Below are 10,951 nucleotides of genomic sequence, written 5' to 3' on the forward strand. Positions count from 1 at the left end.
TTTGTGCATTCAAGAGATTTGTTGAGGGTCAAATATTACATATTATCCCCCATTTATTTCTTGGTTTTACAAACATAATATGGCTTAGTGGTATATTTTACATGTGTTTGTTTTGCAAGGTGAATTTAAGGGCTTGGATTGAAAAGAATGCTAAAAGCATGAATTTAGTTCTCAAAAGTTACCAAAGCAAAGAAGGGATCTTTAGAGACCAAGATTGAAGATTTCGAGACTCCAAGATCCAAGAAAACCAAGTGGAGAAGAAAAGAAGTCGAAAGGACAAGCGCAGAAATCACAAAGATCATATCATCGAGAACTGTTCAATGACATCAAAGATTCGTTCGATGACATATAATTTATGAGAAAAAATCAAGTTGGTTGCTGGACATATTGGGTACTTTTCTCGATCAATTGAATCAGTGTTCGATGACTTGAAGGAAGGTGCTTGATGACATCGAAGATTGCTCGATGACTTCAAATTTATTGAAGAAATTAAAGAAACTCGCTGGACTGTTCTGGACACATTCTCGATAACTCGAAGACTCGTTCGATGAATCGAAGGGGCGGTTCGATGACACAGAGACTTACACAGTGCGAGAGAAGAAAATGCACGACTTCCAGATTCAAACCCCTTCAATGACATCGAACTAGTTACACAGAGTTAGGCAGAGTGCATAAATTTGATTTGATTTTGCGGATCTACGAAACTTGGCTTATAAATAAGGGTTCCTAGGAACTTTTTAGGATATCTAGGGTTTAAAGAAGTAGAGCAAAAGTGCAGAGCCACTTCTCAAGAGTTCTTCTTCTCTTCTCCTTAGTTTTTAAAGCTTTCTTCTAGGATTTTTAATCCAATCATGTCTATGGTTGGCTAGATCCCTTAGCCCTGTAGTGCGGTTGGGATTTTTTTTTGTTTTTTTTTTTGTTTGATTCTTATTATTGTTGAACTCCTTCGATTATAGTTTGATATTTAAGAAATACTTTTAGTGTTTAATGGTTTGTTGTGATTGAAATTACAATGGATCTGCAATAGCTTGAAGTATAATCTTTAGCTATTTGGAGTTTATGAAAATAAGAAATCCTGTTGTTCTCCATCATCCCTTGGGCATGGCTGAATGATGGAATCTCTTCTATTCTTCACAATTCTCTCATGTTGGTTGTTAGTTCGGTATATCATGTTGTCTACCATAGTCTCCTGGGCATGGTTAGGTGATGGAATCATTTCCAATCCTCACAACTTTCATCCGTTGAGAATTAGGTCAATGGAAGTTCAGATCTGAGTTTGTTGAACATCTTCCAATTGAATAGGATAGGACTCTAATTCCAATTAAGTATCATGAATTAAATAAGGAAACATCCTAATAGCTGCAAGTGGATCCCTAGAAACCCTAGTTTCCGTCCTTTAAATTTTTAATTTTTTAAATTCATCATCTCACAATTACTTTCTACTTTCCTGATTTAGGCTAAATCTTTTCCTAGTTTTGATTCATATTACTCTCAGAATAAATACACAAGATTTGTCCCTGTGGATTCAACCTCGGTCTCACCGAGATTATTACTACATCGCGACAATAGGATAGGACTTACACAGTTGCTGGGGATTAACGACTGTGTTTTTCTGAGATTGATTAGTTTTAGAAGTAGGTTAAGATTAAAGTTTTTCTACTTTCTATTTTTAGGTTAGGGTTTTTCTAAATTATTTTAGAAACTAACTTTTCGTCTTTTTAGAAATTTTCTATTTTCTATTTTAAAAAACTTTCCTTTTTCATTTTTAGAAACTAGGCTTTCCTCATTTCATTTTTAGAAAATAACTCATCTTTTTATTTTTGTTTTTAGAAACTTTCAAATTTCAGAATTTTTATTTTTGGAAACTGATTTCTTTTGTTTTGTTTTACGGGATCTTAAATTAGGAACTTCCAATTTGGTAACTTCTTTTTAATTCTCTTCCTTTCTTTTTCTAGAATTCTTATTTCCTTCTTTCTTTTTTAAGTTTAGGTTAGAATCTGAAATTGAGGCCTAAGAGTGTTTCATACCCAAGTGGGTCCATGATAACACTCAACGTCTTTTGAGTGGAGGAGAATTAGTTGAGGAGTTATTTATCCATCACAGGATTAGACACCACTCGAAATCCTCAAAGTTAATTGAAGTGATGACTTCCAATCAATCGGTTAATCAACTGGGAAGACAACCTCATCCTTGGGTTGAGGAAGTCTAGGATGAAAATGAGATGCATCAAGCACCCCCACCTCGTACTTTACGAGACTATTTACAACCGGTGGGGGTGAGTACACCTTCATGCATGGTTTTTCTAGAAAATACAGGACATATGGATATTAAGCCAGGGGTGATCCAACTCTTTCCAAAATTTCATGGGTTTAAATATGAAAATTCATATATACACTTGAAAGAGTTTGATGAAATCATAGCCACTCTATATTTTCCTAACATGTCTGACGACATGGTTAGGTTGAAACTCTTTCCTTTTTCTTTGAAAGAGAAAGCTAAGACGTGGTTGCATTCACTACGTCCTCGATCTATTGGTAGATGGAATGACATGACAAGGGAGTTCATAAAGAAAGTTTTTCCATACAATAAGACGAACACCCTTAGAAAGTTGATCATGAACTTCACTCAAAAGGAAGATGAAACATTCTTCCAATATTAGGAACGGTTCAAGGATCTTGTTAGTTCATGCCCACAACACGGTTTTGAAACGTGATGCATCATGAATTTCTTCTATGATGGATTGATGTCTTCCATGCGCCAATTGGTCGAGACAATGTGTAATGGGGAATTCATGAATAAAAGTATCGATGATGTATGAGATTATTTTGACAAGCTTGCTGAAAACGTACAATCATAGGACATCTCCCCAAAATCAAGCACAATGTCTAGGCCGACTCAATCCAAGGAGAGGGGCGGAATGTATCTTCTGAAAGAGGATGATGATATCAATGCTAAAGTGGCTAATCTCACCAGAAAACTCGATGCCATGTAATTAAAGAAGGATAAGGATAAGGAAACTGTCTGTGGTATTTGTACTTACAACATTCACACAAAAGAAAATTGCCCAACAATATTTGCTTTTCAAGAGGTACTGAATGAGCAATCTAATGTCGTAAATAATTACCAAAGACCTTTAATGGGCCCACCTCTAATACGTACAATCCTAGTTGGAGAAATCATCTAAACTTCAGATGGAGAAACGGACAAACTACTACACCTCAAGGATTCCCTAATCAAATTTCAATTCAAGGGTAACCACAGGAGGATCTGGTTTTAAAGCATCTTTAAAATCAAGAGCATTTCAATTAGGGTATGCTACAAGTCTTTCAAGACCTCACAAAGGCCATACAAGGACTTGAAACTAAAAGTGCGATTAGGAACAAGGGGAGCCTTCCAGCTCAACCTCTTCCCAATTCAAAACCGTAATATGAAATTAGCGACCCAAGCTCTTCAAATTAGATGGAGCAACCTAAATCTATCACTACTCTTAAGAGTGGGAAGACCATTGACAAAACCATTCCGGTTAGGGCTGAAAAGCCCAAGGACTCGGAAGAGGACAACAATGATAGATATAGTCATGCCCCACAAGAATTAGAACTGGAACCTTAAGGGAAGCCGATTGCTCCATTTCCCCAATGGTTGATTGCACCAAAACCTCTCTCTAACTCTCAGGGCATTCTAGAGGTGTTGAAACAAGTGAAAGTCGATATTCCTTTACCAGATGTGGTGAAACAAATACCTTCATATGCCAAATTTCTAAAAGACTTGTATACGACCAACAGACGGCAAAATATTCAAAAGAAAATCTTTCTAACTGAAAAAGTGAGTGTCATCCTAAAGAAAAATGTGCCGCAGAAATACAAAGATCCAGGTAGCCCAACCATTGCATGTGTAATTGGAAATTACCTCCTTCAGCATGCACTTCTTGACTTAGGGGTGAGCGTGAATCTGATTCCTTACTTGGTCTACGAGTAATTGGGTCTAGGTGAATTAAAACCCACCAGGACCATGTTATAACTTGCCGATCGCTCAATCCGTGTACCGAGAGGGATAATCGAGGATGTGTTGGTCCAGGTTGACAAATTCTACTACCTGGTAGATTTTATCGTTCTGGATACTCAACCGATCGTGGACATGAGCACTTAAATACCTGTCATCCTTGGTCACCCATTCCTTGTCACATCAAATGCGATCATTAATTGCAGGAATAGAGTCATGAGCTTGTCTTTTGGGAATATAACATTGTAGTTGAATATCTTTTTCAATACAGGCAAACAGTTAGAGGATTATGACGATTTCCACGATATTAACTTGATTGACTCTTTGGTGGAATATAGAACACTCTTAACCTTATCCTCTAACCCTTTAAAGACGTTTCTAGCCCACTCCTATGAATTTTATGATGACATGATTAGGGAGATGAGGACCATGCTGGATACCCCACCGGTACTTGAAGTTAACGGGTGGAGGCCACGATTTTGAAAATTACCCCAAACTATTGTAGTGCTTCTACCGTCTAACCTCAAGGCATCAAAGCTTTACCTAAAACCTTTGCCCTCTGATTTGAAATATACATATTTAGGTCAAAATGACACATATCCGGTGGTGATTTCTTCCCACCTTGAGCAAGAACAAGGGAGTATGCTCATTTTTACTCTCATTGAGCATAAGGGAGCCCTTGGATGGTCAATTGCAGACCTCGAGGAATTGACCCTTCGATTTGTACTCACCGTATTTATCTAAAGGATAATGCGAAGACCTCTTGGCAACCACAACGTAGATTAAATCTAAACATGAAAGAAGTAGTTAAGGCCGAGGTTCTTAAACTATTGGATGTGGGTATCATATACCCTATATCTAATAGTCAATGAGTGAGTCCAACTCAGGTAGTTCGTAAGAAGTCCAGAATCACCATCATAGTCAATGCTCATAATGAACTTGTACCAACTAGAGTTAGTATTGGTTGGAGAATGTGCATCGACTATAGGAAATTGAATACCGTCACGAGGAAGGACCATGATGTAGGACAATTAACCATTTGCTATAAAAGCTCAAACTGTTAGAGTATGGCGAATTAATCCCTTTATGTCATAGCCCAGGCCTCACATCACATGGGTTAGGATCTTGGCCGAACCTCCTTCGTGGGTCCCAAATCATATGGGCCGCTCACCCCGAGTGTGTCCCTACATCCCACGGGATACCTCACTCGAGCCTGGTGTGAAATGCGCATTAATCACCTCTGGTGAGGAGTCTCAAACACGAGACCTCTTCCGTGGGCCGCACCCACCTCGAGTGTGCCCCTGCATCCCACAAGCGACCCCACTCAAGCCCGGTCTGAAAATGCCCCCACATTAATCGCCCCCAGTGAGGAGTCTCGAACACGAGACCTCCTACTATAATACCAATTTGATTTAGGACAATTAACCACTTGCTCTAAAAGCTCGAACTGTTAAAGTATGATGAATTAATCTCTTTATCTCATAGCCCAGGCCCCAAATCGCATGGGTTAGGACCTCAGCCGAACCCCCTTCGTGGCCCCAAATCACATAGGCCGTCCACCCCGAGTGTGTCCCCGCATCCCATGGGCTACCCTACTTGATCCTGGTGTGAAATGCGCATTAATCTCCTCCGGTGAGGAGTCTCGAATACAAGACCTCCTCTGTGGGCCACACCCAACCTGAGTGTGTCCTTGTATCCCACAAACGACTCCACTCAAGCCCGGTGTGAAAATGCCCCTGCATTATACCACTTCCCTTTGCCCTTCATCGATCAAATTCTGGAAAGGCTAGTTGGTCATTCCTATTACTGTTTCCTTGACCGATATTCGAACTATAATCAGATCGAGATAACCCTTAAAGACGAAGAAAATACTACGTTTACATGTCCTTTTGGCACCTTTGCTTATTGAAGGATGTCATTCGGACTGTGTAATGCCCTCGCCACCTTTTAGCGATCTATGATGAGTATTTTTTCTGACATGGTGGGGCAACATCTAGAGGTCTTCATGGACGACTTCTCGGTCTTTGGTCCATCTTTCAGTGACCGCTTAGAAAATCTTAAATGTGTGCTGAAAAGATGTGAAGAAAAGAATTTGGTACTCAATTGGGAGAAGTGTCATTTCATGGTTCGTAAGGGAATTGTTCTTGGACATATCATCTCGTTTAAGGGAATAGAGGTAGATAAAGCAAAAATTGATCTTATCTCTACCCTACCTCCACCCAAAAGCATACGTGATGTGCGATCTTTCTTAGGACACGATGGGTTTTACAGGAGATTTATAAAGGACTTCAGCCACATCACTCATCCTTTATGCAATCTACTTCAAAAGGATGCACCATACGAGTGGACTGAGTAATGCCAATAGGCTTTTACTAAGTTCAAGGGCATGTTAACCACTGCACATATCATACGGCTACTCGACTGGAGCCTTCCTTTAGAACTTATGTGCGACGCATCTGACTATGCTCTTGGGGCGGTTCTAGGCCAGAGAAAAGAAAAGAGGCCCTATGTTATTCATTACGCAAGTAAAACTTTAAATCTTGCCTAAGTGAACTACTCTACTACATAAAAGGAACTCTTGGCCGTATTATTCACTTTAGACAAATTTAGATCCTATTTGATCGGATCCAAGATCATTATTTACACCGATCATGCAGCACTTAAGTACCTTCTCTCTAAAAATGATGCTAAGCCCTGCCTGATAAGATGGATCCTCCTCCTCCAAGAATTTAACTTGAAAATAAATGATAAGAAGGGAGTAAAGAACATAGTGGCCGACCATCTTTTCCACCTTGATCTCTCTGATTCCCTTAAGACAGCACCAATCAACGACGTGTTCCCCAATGACCAATTGTTTAAAGTCTCCCACTCACCTTGGTTCACTGATATTGTTAATTATCTTACCACAGGTTTCACGCTGACAAATTAAATTGCGCAAAAAAATTTTTTTGCCGAGGTACGCAAATTCTTCTAAGATGATTCGTATTTATTTAAATATTACTTAAATCAGATTTTACGAGATGTGTACCAGACAATGAACATCAAAGGACACTCACGAGTTTTGCAAAGCTTGTAGTGCTCACTTTTATGTTAAAAAGACCATGGCCAAAATTTTGCAGTGCGGCTTTTACTGCCTCACTATGTTCAAGGACACTCACGAGTTTTGCAAAGCTTGTGAGCATTGTCAAAAGTTGGGAGCATTGTCCCATCGAAATATGATGCCTTTAAAACTCATTCTCATAATCGAAACATTTGATTGTTGGGGGATCGATTTCATGGGACCATTCCCCCAATCTCATGGAAACTTATTATTTTGCTAACGGTAGATTATGTCATTAAATGGGTCGAAGCGATCCCGTGCTGGAACAATGACCATCAGATGATCATTAAATTCTTTTTTAAAAAAAACATTCTTTCTCGGTTCGGAATGCCTCGGGCCATTATTAGTGATGGAGGCTTACATTTTTGCAATAGGCCATTTGCAAATTTAATGAAGAAATATGGCATCTCTCATAAGGTGAGCACTCCATACCACCCACAAACAAGTGGGCAAGCTGAGATTTCTAATAGGGAGATCAAACAAATTTTAGAGAAAACGGTTAAACCTGACTGTAAGGATTGGTCAATTCGATTGACTGATCCTCTATGGGCTTACCATATCGCATTTAAAACTCCTATTGGAATGTCTCCCTTTAGACTTGTCTATAGAGTTGAAACATAGAGCCTACTGAGCAATTAAAAATCTGAATTTTGATTTGAACAACGTAGGCTTGCTGCGCAAGCTACAATTGAATGAACTCGAGGAGATCCGGAATGACGCATATGAGAACTCGAGAATTTACAAGGACATGATGAAGGTGTTCCATGATAAGAACATCCTTCGAAAATCATTCTTAATTGGCCAAAAAGTCATTTTGTACAATTCTCGGTTGTATCTTTTTCCGGGGAAGCTCCGATCTCTTTGGTCCGACACTTTTACTGTTACAAACGTCTATCCTCATGGTGCCGTTCAGATAACAAATCTCAATAATGGCAATGCTTTTAAAGTGAATGGACATTGGTTGAAGCCATTTGTTGAGAAATTCGATTCAAAGAACATGACCATACCTCTGACTGATCCTGTGTACCAGGATTGATCTCCTAGTCTGATGGATGTCTAGTTAGGTTTATTGCTATGTTATGTTTAGGATAGTTTGTTTTATACTGTTTAGGATAGTTTGCTTATAGTCTATTAAGTTTCATTTTGTGCTAACCCATTTTATGCTGAGATCCGTAGAAAAGGTTCAAAATTCCTTTTTCCAGGTACTATCTTTTTCACACCATCTCCTTTATTTTTGTTGCCTCTTTTGCATCACATGATTATTTCTTGTACATTGAGGACAAAGTAGAATTTTTGTGGGGGGTGTGGGGGATTATGTAACTTAATCCGTGTTTTCGTAGTTTTAAGCAAAATTTTTTTAAAAAAAATTCAATGTTTCAAGTAGAAATCTGTTTGGGAAGTGATAAATTGTGTACTAAGAATGCTTTGAGTATGATAAGATAGAGATTGAATCTTAAATTATTGGAATCTAATCATTTAAGTAACTTATCACCTAAGTTCTTATGCACAATTATTTTAAAGGTAGTTTGAATATCATGTTAATCTAAATCACAGGACGCATTCAATTTGTCTTCTGTAAGACGTGCTAGAATTTCTGATTGTTAGTATGTGAATCATTAATAGATGGTGAGAATTGAGTCTGGAGAATTTTACCACCTTATAAGAAGAAAAGAATTTGCTAAAAAATAGGAGATCGACAAAGAGGTCACGAAAAAGAATGAAAAATCTGAAAAAGAAGGCAAAAATAAAGAATGGATAAAAATTGACCATCGATAAAAAATTAAAAACTGAAAAAAGAAGGAGAAGGGGATGAGTTTGGAATTAATACTCAAGTTCAAACCAATCTAAGATGAGCATGGCTAACATTATGAAACGATAGTATTTGTATGGAAAGTGAGTTGATTTTCACTAAGCACATTGAAGACATATGTTATATAGACTTATACTTTGATTTGATTGATAAAGAACTTACTTGATTGGTTACCTATGTGATTATGATCTAGGGTTTACAAATCTTACTTTCATATCTTATCTCTGCCCATTCATACTTGAGTAAACAAAGATTGTCTTCTTAAAAAGTTTTAAACTGAGATTGAAGATTATTTGTCATATATATTTTGCTCAGGAGTAGTAAAATTCTAGTTGTGAGTTGTGTTGAGGGTCAAATATTGCATATTATCCCCCATTTATTTCTTGGTTTTACAAACATAATATGGCTTAATGCTATATTTTATAGGTGTTTGTGTTGCAAGGTGAATTTAAGGGCTTGGATCGAAAAGAATGCTAAAAGCATGGATTTAGTGCTCAAAAGTCACCAAAGCTAAGAAGGGATCTTTGGAGACCAAGATTGAAGATTTTAAGACTCCAAGATATAAAAAAACCAACTGGAGAAGGAAGGAAGTCGAAAGGACAAGCGCAGAAATCACAAAGACTGTGTCATCGAGAACCGTTTGATGACATCGAACACTAGTTGATGACATCAAATTTATGAGGAAAAATTGAATTAGTTACTGGACATATTGGGTACTTTTCTCAATCAATCGAAGCAATGTTTGATTACTCGAAGGAAGGTGCTCGATGACATCGAAGACTGCTCGGTGACATCGAATTTATTGAAGAAATTAAAGTAACTCGTTGTACTGTTTTGGACACATTATCGATGATACGAAGACTTGTTCGATGAATTGAAGCTTCGCTCGATGACATCGAAGGGCGATTCGATGACACAGATACTTACGCAGTGCAAAAGAAGAAAAGGCGTGACTTCCGAATTCAAACCCTTTCGATGACATCGAACCGGTTATGCAGAGTTACACAGAGTGCATAAATTTGATCCAATTTTGTAGATCTGCAGAACTTGGCTTATAAATAAGGGTTCCTAGGCAGTTTTTAGGATATCTAGGGTTTAGAGAAGTAGAGTAAAAGGGTGGAGCCGCTTCCCAAGAGTTCTTCTTCCCTTCTCCTTAGTATTTAATGCTTTCTTTTGGGGTTTTTAATCCAATCATGTCTATTGTTGGCTAATCCCTTAGTTTGGGCTAAGGGGTGAAGCTTGTAGCATAGTTGGGATGTTTTTTTGTTTGATTCTTGTTATTGTTGAACTCCTTCAATTCTAGTTTGATATTTAAGGAATACTTTTAGTGTTTAATGGTTTATTGTACTGAAATTGCAATGGATCTATAATAGCTTGAAGTATCTTTTTTAGCTGTTTGGAGTTTGCAAAAATAGGAAATCCTGTTGTTCTCCATCATCCCCTGGGTATGGCTTAGTGATAGAATATCTGCTATTCTTCACAATTCTCCCATGTTGGTTGTTGGATCGGTATATCCTGTTGACTACCATAGTCTCTTAGGCATGGTTAGGTGATGGAATCGCTTCCAATTCTCATAGCTTTCATCCGTTGAGAATTAGGTCAATGGAAGTTCAGATCTGAGTTTGTTGAACATCTTCCAATTGGATAGGATAGGACTCTAATTCCAATTGAGTGCCTTGAATTAAATAAGGAAACATCCTAATAGCCACAAGTGGATCCCTGGAAACCCTAGTTTCCCACCTTTAAATTCTTAAGTTTCTAAATTCATCATCTCATAATTACTCTCTACTTTCTTGATTTACGTTAGATCTTTTCCTAATTTTGATTCTAATTACTCTCAGAATAAATACTCAAGATTAGTCCCTATGGATTCGACCTTGGTCTCACTAAGATTATTACTACATCGCGACCCTACACTTGGGGTTTTGAAGAAGATTCCAGCATAATGATTTACCATTAAGTATGAAGGATCCTTGAATGGTGAAGTTCATTCTCCAATCTAATCTATTGAATATTCAATTATTGTATTAAAGAAGGGGTTG

General features: G+C 38.0%; 1 non-coding gene across 1 annotated transcript; it reads right to left on the reverse strand.

Annotated features, from left to right (window-relative positions):
* Positions 1-2,596: 2,596 nt before the first annotated feature.
* On the reverse strand, positions 2,597-2,703 carry LOC131222678 (small nucleolar RNA R71). Its single transcript, XR_009160155.1, has one exon. It is a non-coding gene; the product is annotated as a small nucleolar RNA R71 (small nucleolar RNA).
* Between the last annotated feature and the right edge of the window lie 8,248 nt (positions 2,704-10,951).

This window comes from Magnolia sinica, chromosome 1 (genome assembly GCF_029962835.1).
Source record: "Magnolia sinica isolate HGM2019 chromosome 1, MsV1, whole genome shotgun sequence".
In the NCBI taxonomy this organism is placed as follows: Eukaryota; Viridiplantae; Streptophyta; class Magnoliopsida; order Magnoliales; family Magnoliaceae; genus Magnolia; species Magnolia sinica.